The sequence below is a fragment of the Notolabrus celidotus genome, chromosome 14, assembly GCF_009762535.1.
Source record: "Notolabrus celidotus isolate fNotCel1 chromosome 14, fNotCel1.pri, whole genome shotgun sequence".
NCBI classification, from domain to species: domain Eukaryota; kingdom Metazoa; phylum Chordata; class Actinopteri; order Labriformes; family Labridae; genus Notolabrus; species Notolabrus celidotus.
The window spans coordinates 30,229,842-30,245,529 of NC_048285.1; the positions used below are offsets into that span (position 1 = coordinate 30,229,842).

The 15,688-nt window shown below is 43.6% G+C and overlaps 1 protein-coding gene and 1 long non-coding RNA gene across 3 annotated transcripts in view; one reads left to right on the forward strand and one right to left on the reverse strand.

The window, feature by feature from the left end:
- The window catches only part of cdon (cell adhesion associated, oncogene regulated), a 37,655-nt gene extending 32,439 nt beyond the window's left edge, over window positions 1-5,216 (reverse strand). Inside the window, exon 1 of one of the 2 annotated variants that reach the window (XM_034701735.1) lies at window positions 4,730-4,752. The gene's annotated coding sequence lies outside the window, so the exon portion shown is untranslated. Of the gene's footprint in view, window positions 1-4,729 lie in introns of both variants that reach the window. The other variant, XM_034701736.1, reaches the window with a different exon arrangement.
- A 9,041-nt stretch (window positions 5,217-14,257) lies between these two features.
- LOC117825764 lies at window positions 14,258-15,401 on the forward strand. Its single transcript, XR_004633897.1, has 2 exons — window positions 14,258-14,377; window positions 14,494-15,401. It is a non-coding gene; the product is annotated as an uncharacterized LOC117825764 (long non-coding RNA).
- Window positions 15,402-15,688: the final 287 nt, after the last annotated feature.

Sequence of the window (15,688 nt, forward strand, 5' to 3'; positions counted from 1 at the left end):
TCACCAACCCAGCAGTCACAAGAGCTCAAACTCTGTCTCTGACCTGCACATCTTTCCCATCGACCCCCTGCTCATGGCTGCTGGGTGTTGTCAATCAGCACCCCCCCGGGCTCCTTGAACATGGGGGCTCTTTGGCATGCTGCCCAAAACCTCCCTTCTGTCCATCTAATGAGGCCTGAGCTGAGGCCTGAGCTCCGGGGTCTGTCCTTGACGAATGGAAGCTGAAGCTCGCGGAGTTAAGGGCAGAATAAAAACGCTGCAGTATGACTCAATCCCTGAGCAATGAGTGAAAGAGGATTGCTGTGTGTCAGGAGTTCAGAACAAGCCAGGTTTTAGTTTAGGGATAGATGCACTAAGGGTCAAACATCACCCAAACAGCAGTCACTAAACTCTACTTTATAAAGCTAAGGAGCTGAAATGGATTAGCCGGCAGAGATTTAGGAAAAGACTTAGTTTGACTTGTCAAAATATTGTGATTGTACTGACAAATAAGGTGACAGCTGATATTTAATTTCTGCTTTTTACAATTTTCTCAGCAAAAGGTGGATCCTCCAGAGCGATCACAGCTTGAAACAACTTAACAACCAAATAAACTTTTAATTTAGAACTTTTATTCACTTCTTACGGGGCCAACGTCCAGGTTTACTGCCAAACTGAGTGGCCTCAAAAAGAGTATAACGTGAGGTACTCATAATATAGTGTAATTATCCATGAAAATACTCACACTCCTTCTGAAGTAATGAAGCATGAGTCCTGGAAATGCTTTGACATAAATATACGGCTGAGAGACAAAAGTTAAAAATCATTTATTAATTTCTAAATTGATTTCTGTTTGTAAAAGATGTCTTTGAAATGCAAATGTAGTAATCAGCAATCCAGGACCAGAGGATTTCTCATTATCAGTGATCCTCACAATCTTAAACTTCAGAGCTGGAAACTGAAAACAGGTGTTTTAAACATTTAACAACACAAAGTCCAACTCATCTTCTTCATTGTTCTTTCAGTCCATCTTTGCATGAATACCTGCATGAGTAATTTTCCTTATTTGACTCCACAAAGACTTTTAACTCCTGACCAACCTTGCCTTAGTTCCAGGTTCCACAATCCTCCAGCATTACTATGGAAACACAAGTGTTCCCTTCAGCTGCTACTATTCAGCACTCATTTGTTCTCATAGGAACAAACGTGGTTGTGTGATTATTATACTGCATCAGAAAAATCAAGGGAGCCATTATAAGAGCAGGGCTGGTATCATTACACATGCTTACATTCAAATTGCCCACTTAACATAGTTCTCCTAAAGCAACATGTGTTTATCATTAGCCTGCACACTAATGGCTCAAACATTATTCCTGCTCGCTTAATGGCATAGCAGTGCTTTGTTCGAGGTCTGTCTGATAAGAGCCCGGCCACTAATGGTTTATTAATTTCCTTACGAGACCCAAAAAACAGGCTGTGAGAAGAAACTGAATGACTCTGAGGCTCTCGAGTTGTCTGATCCAATCACACAGTTACCCACACGTAAAAAGGCACTCTCAGGCTAAAAATACTCCACAGGTCCTCACTGCTGATGTAGCTCAGACTTTTTGATCGCTGTTATTTAAAAAAGCATGTTTTACTTTCTCCAGGAGCAAAAGGGAAAACCAGTTTCACAACAGATGAGGCAGAATGCAATCCACCATGTATCATATTGCAAATAAGAGAGGACGGTCTGTGAGGAAATGTGGCACATCAGCAGGAAATGAAGTTCAAATGTGTCGGATTGAAGGAAAAATAAAACTGTTGCATGTTAAATAACTTCTGATCAGGCTCAGTTTGAGTACCTCACAGAGGATTTCTGCTCTGAGGAGAGAATGCCGTCAGCGTCCGAGCGAGAACACAAAGAGCAAATCTCTCTCTGCTTGTGTCAAAAGCTCACCCAATATTAAAAGAGCACTGAAAGGATCTGAAAGGCATCGGAAGTGTCTTCTTGTCCCCCCACCGACACAACAATGCACGAGCAACTGTTTGAACTTGAAAGTGTTTTATCTGGGAGCAGCCATGTGTGTCCCCCTGACTGGATGTCATGCATTGGAGAGGGGTTGCAGGACTTTGTTCTTGATAACTTTTAAAGTGTTCAGTTTTGTGAGGGTTACCCCTATGTAACAAAAGTCGCTGTGAGGCTCTGATGATAGGGGTGAAGGGCAGACAGAGGAAATGGATTGTCTCTGCAGCGGCATCATCACTTTTGCCCTGTCACTCTTTGAGATAGTGCAAAAAAACTCATTCAGAGTGCATCAGCATTTCTGACATTTTCATCTCATATCTAAATCTGCACGTACAGTGCACGGCATAATTATGTGGAAAAATAACACTGAATGTCATAGAACAAATTCAAGCTCACTTAATTTATTCTATGACAGAAATTAGCATAAAAACAAAGCTGACTTCTTTTAAAAATGACTCTTAAAAATATACAACTCATGTTATAGTAAGTTTGGAGTTGACATCCTCAAAGTTCCTGAAGTGCAGCGGTGCAGATCACAACACAGAAAGAGCTGAGAGCGATAAGCTCAGGCACACACTTGCACACTCACTCCTGAGCTGATAGTGAGGACTTCTATTGACAAATCAAACCTTTCTTCCTGTTATTTTTCAGACTTCACAGTTCACACACATGTGAGGTGCAAAAATGCATGAAATAGAGCTTTGGAATGAAACAATAACTTTTCAAGGATCTGATCAGAACACGTTCCATCATCTGTGACTTTCCTCTTTGAAGAGAGTCTCTGAAGTCTCCCTCTGCCTTCACTGTGTTTACTGTTTGTGTTTTCAAACCTGAGCTTGTTAATGAAAAATTAAGTTTTCAATCAGCACAGAGACATCTTCAGTCAGGTTGTGGTCTTTTTTAAGCCTTGCACACTGTTTGTGCACTTGCCAAATTTAAGAGCTCACATGGATTTACCAAACTGACATTTATGACACCCTGAGGGGATTTATCTAAAACAATAATGCCGCTCTGTCTTTGGAAAGAGAAGGGAGGGGGAAAACACACATTTTCAAATATTAGTTTAGGCTACCATGTTTCTGCACAGCGGTGACTGTGGCAGAAAGCTGGCCCCCTAAAGCAGATCCATAATAAAACCTGAGACCTGCAGCACAAAGTTGTGTTTCACTATCCTCAGTCCATTTTCACCTTTTATGACTTCGACATCAGTGTGTCAAAGGAGGGGCATATTTGCCATCTTCTAAAAATGTCCTTTCATCTCTCAAAGCAAGAAAACGAGGCCGCAGGCCATCTGTCTTCTGCTGAGTTCAGGCAAGTGTCTCTCTGCCTTCCAGAGATGTTTACCAAACAAATATTTAAACTTTCATTTGTGTCTCATTCAGCTACAGGACAACAGAGCTGAGCCGTGGCATAATGCGCAAAGATGACAGATAACTGCTCAATGACAACACAGCTGTTTGGAGGATTTTATCCATTACAAAGCAGAGTTTTGAACTAATGCAGCTTTCTCTTAGTTAGTTCATATGAGATCACATATGAGCCACCTTGTGTCGGCCACCTGTGTTTTTTCCATAACATACTGTTGCTTGCTTGTGTTGTCTATTCGTTGTGCTCACCTGTCGCTCAGTCTATATGTTGCCTCATTTGAATTGCATGCAGCTAGTTTAATGATTGGTAGTCACTGCCTGATGCAAATATGTACAGCACTGTTAACTGTTGTCCTGTTGTGTCTGCATGTGTCTTCTTTAACATTTCCTTAAGTGCTGCTTCCTGATTGCCTTGCTCAAAGACTGTCACATCATGTCCTTATGTAGTTGTTAGTCATTTTTAATCATATGGTGCTATTTGTACTTTTCTTTTCTTCTCTTTTTTGTTTGTTTAAGTGTTTGTTTGTGTTTTGGTTTCTCCTCTACCTTCTTACTTTGATTTTATTTTACTCTATTTTATCATTTGTTTAATCTTGATCTTTCTAGGGAGCCTTTTTTAACATCTGGCAAGGGACTACGGATGTAAACTAGCCTTTTGGCTAACTCTGGCTTATTTACAGAAATGTTCATTAATATGCATGGTCCTTTTAAATAATAAATAAACAAATAAATAAATCAAACTTGAGTCAACAAAGTTCAAACAAAGTAAGGAACTTAAAACTAATTTAACAAAATAAAAGCAGTGTTGTCATTGTGATGAAAAGAAAGTAAAGGAGCAGTTTTAAGAGGATGAATTTAAAGGTAGAGTATGTGATGAAAAGAAAGTAAAGGAACAGTTTTAGAGGATGAATTTAAAGGTAAAGTATGTGATGAAAAGAAAGTAAAGGAACAGTTTTAGAGGATGAATTTAAAGGTAAAGTATGTGATGAAAAGAAAGTAAAGGTAGAGTATGTAATGAACATTCAGATGTAGATATAGTTATATAAAGTTAATTTATAGGCATGTATATTATGAATCTGTGAGCACGGGCGCCCCCGTACAGCAGCCTGCACACAGCCGGAGTTGGAGCTCCTCTGTCCCGCTGCTCTCTTCTCTCTTTCACTTCAGTACAAAGTTTAGAAAACACATTGAAACCCTGGTGCTTGTCGGCTGCTTTGTGCGTCACTCTTCTTTAGTTATTTCCACATAATAAACCCAGCTGGCCTGGTCTTCAAACCGAATTCGCTTCCCCAAACCCAGCTCTACCCAGCCAGCCGGGCCGGGTCTCCCCTCTCCCTGCCTCCCCTCTCCCTGCCTCCCCTCCGTCCCTCCTTACCTCTCTCACAGGAGGGCAAAAGCTGCGAGCCGTCGGGTGAATCACCAGCAAAACGCATTCTTCTGCAAGCAAATCCGTACGGGGCCCTCCATTAGACCCGGGCTCGAAGTGCAAGACGACAGGAGGAACATGAACTCAGCCGGAGGAGGTGGAGGAGGAAGGAGGAAGGAGATTTTTCAGACCCGAGCAGGAGCGCAGACTTTCGGGGCCAAGGTGCGACAACTCCCCCCTGGTCTGAACTCGAGTGGAGGAGGAGGAGGTGGAGAAGAGAGTTTTGTCCTCGGAAGTTTTCAGTCCGCGTGTTTGTTTGGAAGTCCCGACTCTGTGCGCTCTCTCTCTCTCACACACACACACTCTCTCTCTCTCTCTCTCTCTGTCTCTGTGCGCGTGTGTGCGTAAAACCCGTTATTGTAACTTCTCCGTCTCTGAACGCTGCTGCTGCTGCCTCCTCACCACACGCATCTTTGAAGCCAGTGTCGAATTGCTCAGCAAATCATGGCAGCGGCGAAGCTGGTCGTCAAACCAGGAATGTCCCAGCCCCACAGCTCAATACGGCTCCTGAAGAGGGGAGGGAGAGAGAGAGAGAGGGAGAGAGAGAGAAAGGAGGGGAGGGAGGAGGGGGGTGTTACCCTTATAGACTGTGCATTAACAAGTTTTACAATCTAACTAGAGAGAAAGAAAGAAAAAAACTTCCTACTTCCTCTTCTGCGCAAACTCACCTGAGGGACGAATCAGGTAAAGGTAAACCCACCTGAACACTCCTTTACCTCAGGACACATTTGATGACACATTTTAAATCACAATGAGGGATTTTTTTTTAATAAGGAACAACTAAGAAGTTTTCTTTTAATTTGAATCCTCATAGCCTAACTTTCATAAACAATAATTAACATCAAATAAATCAAACACTCTCTTATTTGTAACCACTTCAGAAGTAAAAAGGCATCATTAAAGACAAAAACATTACATGGAGTCTATTTTTTTTTTCAACTCTGGGTGAATTAAAGATGAAAAATATTACATCTGTGCCTTAATGGAAGTCACATCTTTCAGAAACCACGACAAGAAGTGATGGGATTTTATTTGTTTTCTGCAATAAATAGACCACACACAAACCATGAAGCAAGTAACCTTACAAACAAAACTTATTGCACATCCAGAAAAACTAGTCTGAGTAACGGGCATCAGTTTGCATGAGCACAGATGTCTTGAAATCTTGTCAGGCTTGAAAGAAAATACATATAAGTTTGAAATTGTATTAAAATTAGTTTTGATTTATGAATGTTACATAAAATCTGCCTTCTGTCATACATACATACATATATTTTAAAAAAAAGGATGTTTCATTAAAAGAGAGTGACTCCTCCTCTCTGTAAGACTATGATAGTTTCATCTGCAGCCGTCTCAAAGCCATAAAGCCACTTCTCATTTCTTCACTGCAGCACACTGAGCCTTGCAGATGAAACCTGCTCTCACTGGCTCCATTGAACAGAATAAAGTTATGTGGGAGGGGGGTGTTTGGACAGCTAATAGCTATGGGTCACTTCTGGCATCAGACCTGTTGGTTGGATAGTCTGCGTGTTGGTTGGCTGCAGCTATTTCCTCATCATCATCACAGAGAGGAGGGGCCGAGGCAGCTTACAGTCATCTGTTGTGCGTATGGCTGTGAGTAAACAGCCTAATCATCTTTGAGGCAGTAATTATGTGCTGCAGTTTAGGGCTGGGCGGAGGCGGAGGCGGCTGCAACAGACCCACCCTGCTCCAGACAGCAGGTGCAGCTCAGCAGCTCAGCATCTGACAGCTGACTGCGACGGAAGGTGTGATCCAATCCTCCCGAGGCCCAGTGGACTCAAAGTCGGCCTTCAGGCAGCCCAGGGCCAAAACCAACAAACTAGTAAACCTCTGACACGGGAGGAGAGGGAAAACAACATGGAGGAGGTGGTGAGGACGAGGCTGATGAAGGATGGGATGCCTCAGAGCTGGAGAGCTGGACAGAGCTGATGTCGTTTGTCTGAAGCTGCCAGGTTTCTTTCACCGTGAGGAGCTGATTCTGTTTCATCCTGCTTCTCCCCTCAGACTCTTAAGTCAATCATTTGCACCTCTTTGTAACATTATACATCACACAAGGTGCAATAAAGGGTTTAACTGATTAAATGAATCACTTATAATGCTTTTAGGCCCATAATAATGCACTTATAAACTCCAAATCTGCATTTCTTAGTCCTTAAAAAGGACATTTTACTGGAACATCGCCAAACAGAAAGTCAGACATCAGTGCATCCAGACCAAACTGCACCAGGAGAGGGATTCTTGTTATGACTGTTTGGACTGCAGATTTGATGAATCATTGTGGTGGAGGAAGCCTTTGTTAATGATTCACTAACATGCATATCTGCAGGCCTGATAGTGGAGCAGGATATTGACCAAATAGATGGATTTCTCACAGCCTGATAACCCAAAAGTTATCTTAGTTTATTTGTTTTTGCTGCTAAACATTTTTAAAAATGATATATTGATAACTTCAGTGATCTACAAACTATAAAGTCCTGATAAAGTTTTTCTCATAAGTCATCTATAATAGCAAATATTCATTTTTTTTTCATCTTAGTGATGGCCATTTGAGTCTCAGGGTCAGGAGCTGGTTGGAGATGGAGACAGAGGCTCCGGGTTCAGAGGGGGGTGAACGGGGTGATTGGACACAGTCGCATGTGAAAGGCCAGAGAGCGGCGAGTCCACAGGGAGCAGGGTCCACACACAAAGGGCCAGGGGGCGGGGGGGCCCGGGTGGGGGCTGTAGGAGCGGCCGAGGAGGAGAGGCCACGCTGGGAACCAAAGCTGACAGCACAGACACTTCTCATCCACTGAGGGCTGGGCTGTCTCTGGCCCCCTGGGGTACACACTCACTTATCTGTGCGGAGCTGCCAGCGCTGCACTGTTGAGCCGCAGCAGCTTCAGCGAGGCGCTTACCCAGAGCAGAGGCAGCAAAAACACAAAGCAGCAGTGACCTCTAACCCACATTGAACCAATATGTAGCTTGTTTCTTGTCTTATCAGCCCTGATCAGATATCAATACATTACAACATGTGTATAGCCAATACAGGATCACTCATTGAAGACCATGCAGAAGCTAAAAACAACAACAACAAGTTACACTTTACTATCTTTAAACACTTTACTCACATGACGCTCTGACTGTGTTTACAGGTGGGGAGATGGCAGGAGATCTGCTAACAAGGGCTTTGTGTTTTAAATCTGCAGGCTGGGATTGTTTGGACTTGGTACCTCTAGCTTGCCATCCTTTGCTTTGAGGATAATAAGCCTCTGACCACTGTCAACAAAGTGTTTATGACCTGCAAAGCAGCCCCGGGTTGTGTTGACTCTGTCAGCAGGGGCCTGAGGGACGCCTGACTCCCAGTGCTATTAAAAGGCACTTCAGATAACAGGAGTACCATCCCTCTGTTTGAGCCGGTGAGGGTTTGTGGATTCACAGAATACCAGAGCTTGATTGTCTGCATGAGACAGGAACACAATTCATTTAAAAGTAGATGTTAGGGGTAAAAGTTTGAGGTTTAAGTGTCCTAATCAAGCACTTTATTTTTCTAGGGAGCTCATGCATGGAGTGGGACTCTTTTTTTTCTCAGCACCTTGGAAAAGGACATTTATTTGCTCCTTTTTATAAGTTTTTATAAGACAAGGAAAACTCTGCCAGAGTGAAGAAATATATACGAGAGTGAGAAAAATCACAATATTTTACAACAGAGACTAAATGGATTTCCCCTTGGAGGACTGTATATCTTATGACTGGACAGGTGTGTGCAGTGAGTGTTGGTGTGGATGTGTGTGTCTATCTGAGGTCAGAGTATGTGCCTGTGAGAGTGTGTGTGTGTGTGTGTTCATGTATGCGTAAAAAGAAAGGCGGAATGAGAAATTTGAAGGCACCCCTCTCCATCTGGTTTCTGCATCACTGTGGTAGGATCACATTATCCATCGAGGCCTCTCTGGGAATTTCATCAGTCTGTAACATCTCACTTATTCACACGTCTCCCTGGACTTCACCATGTAGAGTGATCCTGAGTGTCCCTCCTGACTCTGCAGTGACCCTGTGCATCCTCAGATCGTCCTTTAAGCTTTCTCCTGTCTCATATCCTGCCTCTGTGAGAACCGCACGGGACATTAAACTGTCCAAACTCAGGTTTTAACACTGTCACTGCTGTACCTGAGTTTTTTTCCACAGCTCAAAAATATAAATACATTCACATATGAAGAATAAAGGTTTCACATAATACCAATTTCAGCTGTTTGCAACCAGAGGAGCTGCCTGAATGTTGTCTGAGGAGAGAGGGTGCAGACCGGTGAAGACAGATGCAGAGGTGGAAAAACACCAAAACAAACATGGCGAGCGCTCCAGAAGAACCCACACCAGTACCACTACACATATGATCCAGCATCTGAACTGGACCAAGAGGAGGCAGCTTTACAACTGTTAAAACTGCATGTCTCTGAGTGGTATGTCAGATTGTTGTTTGTGCCTTTGTGTGTAACTTTTTGTAGTTTGCCCTCGTTTTTGTCTGTTCTTATTGTGTAGTCATGTCTCTCCTTTCGTTTCAGGCAACTTCACTTCCTGTCCTGGTGTTTTTTACCTTTCGATTGTCGTCACCTGTGCCCCATTACCTCCTGTTTAAAAGTCTGCGTGTTCCCCTGTCCTGTGCCAGATCGTCGTGTCTCATCTGTCATGTATGTGCCTTCATTCTATGTCTCCAGAGCCAAGTACCACATTTGTTTCTTTTGTTTTTCAACAGGTAGAGTTCGAGTTTTCCTTTTGTTGTGGCAAACTTTGGAAGTCATGCGTTTGGGTCCTTATTGCCAATCCTTGTCAACGTCTTTGTGAGCTGGGACAGAATATAAACATTTGAGTTGTTTTTTGCAACCTGCAACAGATCTGTTGGCTTCTCTGGCTCTGACCTTTGACATCTTGACTCTGTAACACCAAAGCAAAACCACCATAGCGTAAAAGGAAGCTTGAGGAATGGGAGTGGTTTTGCATGCATTCCTAAGCGAATCACTCCTCCTGTCGTTACGTCACCACAGGAGAACATTCAAATCACCTTGTAGTGCCGATGTTTTCCAAGGAGGTGGGCTACAGAAACAATGCTTTTTTGCTTTCACATTCTCAGGGTTGCATGACTTGAAAGTGATAAAAGTACGGAAGTATAGGCAGGAAAAAATTTGTTTTTCAAGCGGCACAACTTTGCTCCACTGACAGATTTTGGCTACAAAAAGAAAAGGGGGGAAAGTATGCAGGAAAATGGTCAAACATTACACCAACATCACAAGTTCCAGCTGATAAAGATGATCCCTTATTCTTATACACAAAATATAGCAAGAAGAAGTCCAAATTTCTCCTGAGCAATGTAAGGAAATCTATTAACAGTCCATATTCTGTCCAGACTTCATCATGCAGGGCCATGAAAACCTATCTGCTACCTTGAGCTCCTGCTCTATATCACTTCCACGAGTTCCGTTTTCAAATGGATCCCTAAATCGTCCCGACGTGTTGTTCCGGTCTCATCCCCAACAAGCGAGACAGCCCTGACGTGAAGCTGTCATGATGAAGCATTCGGGAGGAGGTTGTAGTGGGTATCATGGGAGTAGTGGAGCAGGAAGAGGCTGAAGTGAAATATCATTCCTGTTTAACACTGATGTTTCCTCTGGTCCCACAGGCTCATGGTGACCTTGTGATTTATGATGCAGCTCTGGAGGAGCAGATCAGAATACAGCTGCCCCCTCGCTGCACACAAACATGTGTATACCAGACTCATGCAGCGCCTCAACCCGAGTCACTCAGAGTCATGGTCTGCACTCAAACCAATGCAGCTTTGGCCTGAATGTTTTCCAGCTGCTGAAGCTGAAATAAAACAAATGAATCTGCATATTTTGTCTTTTGTGTACGTGTCTGTAAACCCGGGATTATGAGCGTAGAAATGTGCCGCTTGTTGCAGCTAACTGGCTTTTGCAGCTCGTTCTGAATGGCATGAAGTGATGTAGAAAATGAGCTAGATGAAGAGGATTAGGACCCGGGACTGCCAGTGCTTATCATCTCCCGTAGCACTGGAGTGTATCCATGGAAACAGGAAGTGAGAGGCAAGCTTCCAAGATGGCCACCAGCTTGTGAATGGGTGCATTCCTCAGCGGCAGGGTGTCTGCAGGGAGGGAGGAGGGGCGAGTGAGTGTGTTTACTCCGAAAAGGGACTATATAAATAGTAACTGCTGCTGTTTTAAGGACTTCCTGTCACTAGGTATTCCATAAAACAGTAGTTAAATAAACAATCAGTTTCCCATTGGGGCTGCCTCGTCTATACTGAAGTGAGGCTGCTGCGGGTTCAGTCCAGGACCCCGGCATGTGGATTTTAAAGCCCCAGACTGGAGTCATGGAGCTGTTACAGGTCACCACACTCTCTTTCACTCGCACCCCGTCTGGTCATATAACCTCCGCACACACTAACAGAGTCTGAATTCCACATTCAGCATGTTTTTCCTCTGCCAACTAACTTCTCCACTGAGCTTTCAATGAGCTGGCTTTGTTGTATTGTTGAGCAGGCTGTGCTCCTCTTCTTGACACGAGTGCACAGACTCAGGTCACTTTATGATCTGGATGGGACATTGTTTATAGGATGGAAAGTATGAGACATTTTGATGATGCACTTTGGTTTAATTTAGCTTTCAATAACAGTACATTGAATGCTTTATGCTTAAATCCCTGTAAGGTTAAATATTTGTCTCTGCATTCATTTAGTGACAATTGTATCCACTATAGATCTGAGAATAAACATCCTTTTCAGACAAAGTGACACAAGGTAGGTTGGAGGACCCAGATGCAGACTCACACACAGGAGCAGGTGGTTGCAAAAAGAGTTTACTTTAAAAAAAAAACAAGAAACTGTACAAAACACAATCACTTTGCAAAACCTGAATCAGAAATAGGAAGGCCAAACACACAAGAAACAGCTCACTACTTCTCCTTCACAAAATAGCTGACGTTCTTGCAGCGCCCTGCTGCCACCACCAAACCTATATACCCACTGATTGCTGATCCTTCTCAGCTGTGAACTGAGCAGGACAGAGCACACAGGTGTACTGATCCTGAGGCAACTGAGAGGGGAGAGAAGACAAAACACAACAGGATTAATATATTCATAAGAAATAAAAGCTAAATGAAATGAACAGAGTCCAACATTCACAGAGGAGGGAAGTGTTTAAAGTTACAGTAGCCATGCAGAGCTCCATCACTCTCACATGCAATTAATCCACTTCATTGTAAAGACCACTTTATTGTTTTCTGAGATTAAAAAAAGTTGTACTTTATCAAGTCAAAGCTCCAGTGAGGAGTTTTTAGCTGACAATGAAACAGCTTGAAATGAATATTGAAGCCTCTATATGAGCTGAAAAGTACGGAGCCCCTAAAGTGACATGCACAGAAAAAAAAAACTAGATATGTCCTTGTGCGCGCCAGAAAATTTCTTGAGATCACGAAATATTATTGCGTGCTCATGAGAAACTTTCCCATGCACACCAGAAACTTTCCTGTGTGCATGAAAAGGTACTACGTGCGCACGTAAAATAAACTGCATATTCCATTGGGCAAAACACACTTCAGCGAGGCAGAATGTACGGTTTTAGGTGACAATAAAGCGGTCATGATGTGCAAGCAAAGCCGTAATATCCTTATAATGAAGCCCAAAGTTTAAATAAAGCTCAACTAGCTGCCGTACTGTCATTGTTAGATCAAAACTGGAAGACAGTGATTCACCGGTTGATCTCCAGTGCACACTTGGTAACTTATGCACATGAGAAACTTTATCGTGAGCACGGGAAACGTTCACATGAGCACGCAATAATATCTTGTGATCTCAGGAAATGTTTAGTGTGAGCACGGGTTAGTTTCTGGTGCGCACGCGAAAAATCTCTAATAATTGTTGTCTGCACAGCTGCATGGAGGTGCAGTGGGTAGCGCTGTTGCCTCACAGCGAGAAGGTTTCTGGTTCGAATCCCCGGCCAGGCGGGTGCCTTTCTGTGTGGAGTTTGCATGTTCTCCCCGTGCATGCGTGGGTTCTCTCCGGGTTCTCCGGCTTCCTCCCACAATCCAAAAACATGCTCAGGTTGGTTGATCACTCTAAATTGCCTGTAGGTGTGAGTGTGTGCGTGAATGGTTGTCTGTCTCTCTGTGGTAGCCCTGTGTTGGTTGGCGACCTGTCCAGGGTGTACGCTGCCTTCCGCCCGAAGCCAGCTGAGATAGGCTCCAGCCCCCCGTGACCCCTAACGGGATAAGCGGTCAAGATAATGGATGGATGGATGGATGGGTGGTTGTCTGCACATGTCACTTTAGGGGCTCGGTATAAAGCAAATGAGACCATCACATACTGTCCTGAAACCACTGCTGTGGATTGGCTGTCATTAACAGTAAGCTGCTGAAACAGTATCTGTTAAATTAAAGATTCATTATGAACTGCACAGCTGACATTTAGCAAATATAGACAGTTGAATTTTTGGTCAGAAAATACAACTTACAAATGTTCAGAATGAAATCAGCAAAGAGATGCATCTGTTATGACCATGAAAAGCTTCTTACAAGTGACCATCCATCTGTTAATGCAACATTTCCTACTGCTATCACTATTTAAGGTCCTTCTGTGAAGCAGAGACTTGGTTACTCTTAAGATGCATCTTAAGAGCAGAAGATGGTACATTAAGTTCCTTTATTTAGTTTAAACTCGTGGTTGAAACTTTCTAATGTAAACTCTATGTTCTTACATCAAGGGGTTAATAATAAAACACAAACTGTTTACAGCTAAGAGAAGAGTTCCACTTCAAATCTGTGAATGTGCTCAGGTTGTTGGAATGCATCAAATATCTGAGGTCAGGGACAAGGACAGTGTTCACACACACGCACACACACACACATGCACGCACACACACACACGGCCCTATGGATATAGATGTCAAAAGAAAAATGTACAAACATCTACCAGCTGGCATTGACAAGAAGGACACCATCCCTCATTCGGTTTTAGACAAGGCCATGAAGCTGTCAGCAGACATTCCTGAACGCAGCTTTTGCAGAGCGCGTTTGTCAACCCAGAGAAGAGCGCATGCCCAGAATGTTTGGATGTTTAAACTTATCTATTTGTGGCCTCCGGAGGTTATTGGCATTCCCACAGGTGCTAAAACAATCCACAAACAGAGCACTTTGGTATCAGTCGGGGTTAAAACGCTTCAGCACAATCCTCTGGAGGACGTTTCATCATGCCATCACGCGTGTTTGTTTTCAAGGATTTGAGCAAGTTGCAGAGATTAGAGTTTGTCAGAGAGATTTAAACTGAGGACAGGATGTCAGGGTGTGATAGAGTGTCTGCTGCCCTCATCTTTTTTTTTTTTTTTTTTTTCCCCAGACAGCGCCCTCATTGAAGAGAAGTATCACTTTGTCATGCATTGCACTGGTCAAACACACCATCCAAGGAGATATCATGTATCTGTCTTCCGGTTTTTCAGATGTGAAACCTTACAGCCTCCCACCGGATCACCCCGGCTCACAATCCCTGCACAATATCAGCAGATAATCACCATGGAGCTGCAGAGTAAACAAAGACAGCGTGTGAGTGTTTGTGTGTGCTGATGCACTGTGTACATCTCTCTATGGTATCCTATGACCAAGTGTTTGTTTTCAGATGTAACAGCATGGATAAATGTTTTGTCTGCCCAACCACACAGCTACCATGACGGCTATCTAATCAGCGACAAGACACCAGGGATTTGTGGGGTTCAATCAAACCCCCATAGGCGTGACTCCCTCCCGGAACAGGATGGGCTGCTGGGAAATCTCGGGCAGATGTGAGCAGAAGACACTGATGTCTTCATAACGATCTCTTTTTTTTTCTTTCTCTCCTGTAAGTCATGCTATCTCACCCGGCACTGCCCGTCTCCCCCTCATGCTGGAGAGACAAGCTAGATCCGTGAACAATCTGCTCCATCCCGCAGGCCGCGCTCCTGTCTCTGCTCCATAAATCGCAGCTCTCAGGGGACAGCTGGAAAGACAAGTGGGAGTCCGATAGAGCTGTCTGAAAAGGCCCCTGTTTCAAATTAGGCTTGCAGGACAAAAGTCCCCACAACTCCAGAGTTCATTTCGTACCTCCTTCCTGTGTCCCAATTCTTCCAGCGTTGTGCACGGACACTAGAAGGTGAGACTCTGCACGTAAGCCGGTGTCACTGTGCCTGTGGTCTCCTGATCAGCACACTGAAAGGCAGTTTACAGCCCTGTTAAAGGCGAATATAAAGCTCTCTCTAAAGAGGCATATATTTCATGGCCTGTGTGCTCCCACAGTTAATGTCCCAGCTCAGCATGAGCTCGCTGGACTTCCTCCCCTCGTTCTGCCTCTGTGCCCTGATGGACTGAGGTCGCTGCAGAGCAGAGGTGTGTACTCCAAATGAAATGGAGTGCAGTGAAATGGAGAAATGAGACGTGGCGAGTCCATGCATGAACCTAAATGAAGCATTGAATATGGTTCCTGATGCCGCAGACCATGCAAATGTTTGCAATGTCACCATAATTGATTGTGATACATCGTTCTCTGCAGTGGTAAATAATGTCATCATATGAGATTAAAAGTTGTTGTTTTTTATCTTTCTGGTTTGTTTCTTGTTCTGCAGCACGACTGCGGCCAAAAAATAACCCAGAAAACATGTTGAATTTGATTTCCTCTGACTCGTTCTGTAAACTAAATACAAGATTTTATGATCCAAAACCAAACAAATCAAAAGTCCAATATTCTTCAGACCAACCACGACTCTTCAGACAGCAGAGAACTACTCTAAGATGACTTATTGGTATTATCAAGTCTTTTAAGGATTGTCATTATAAGCCTTCTTTATCTGTGAATATTAGGGCTCACACATTCAAAGTTAGCAG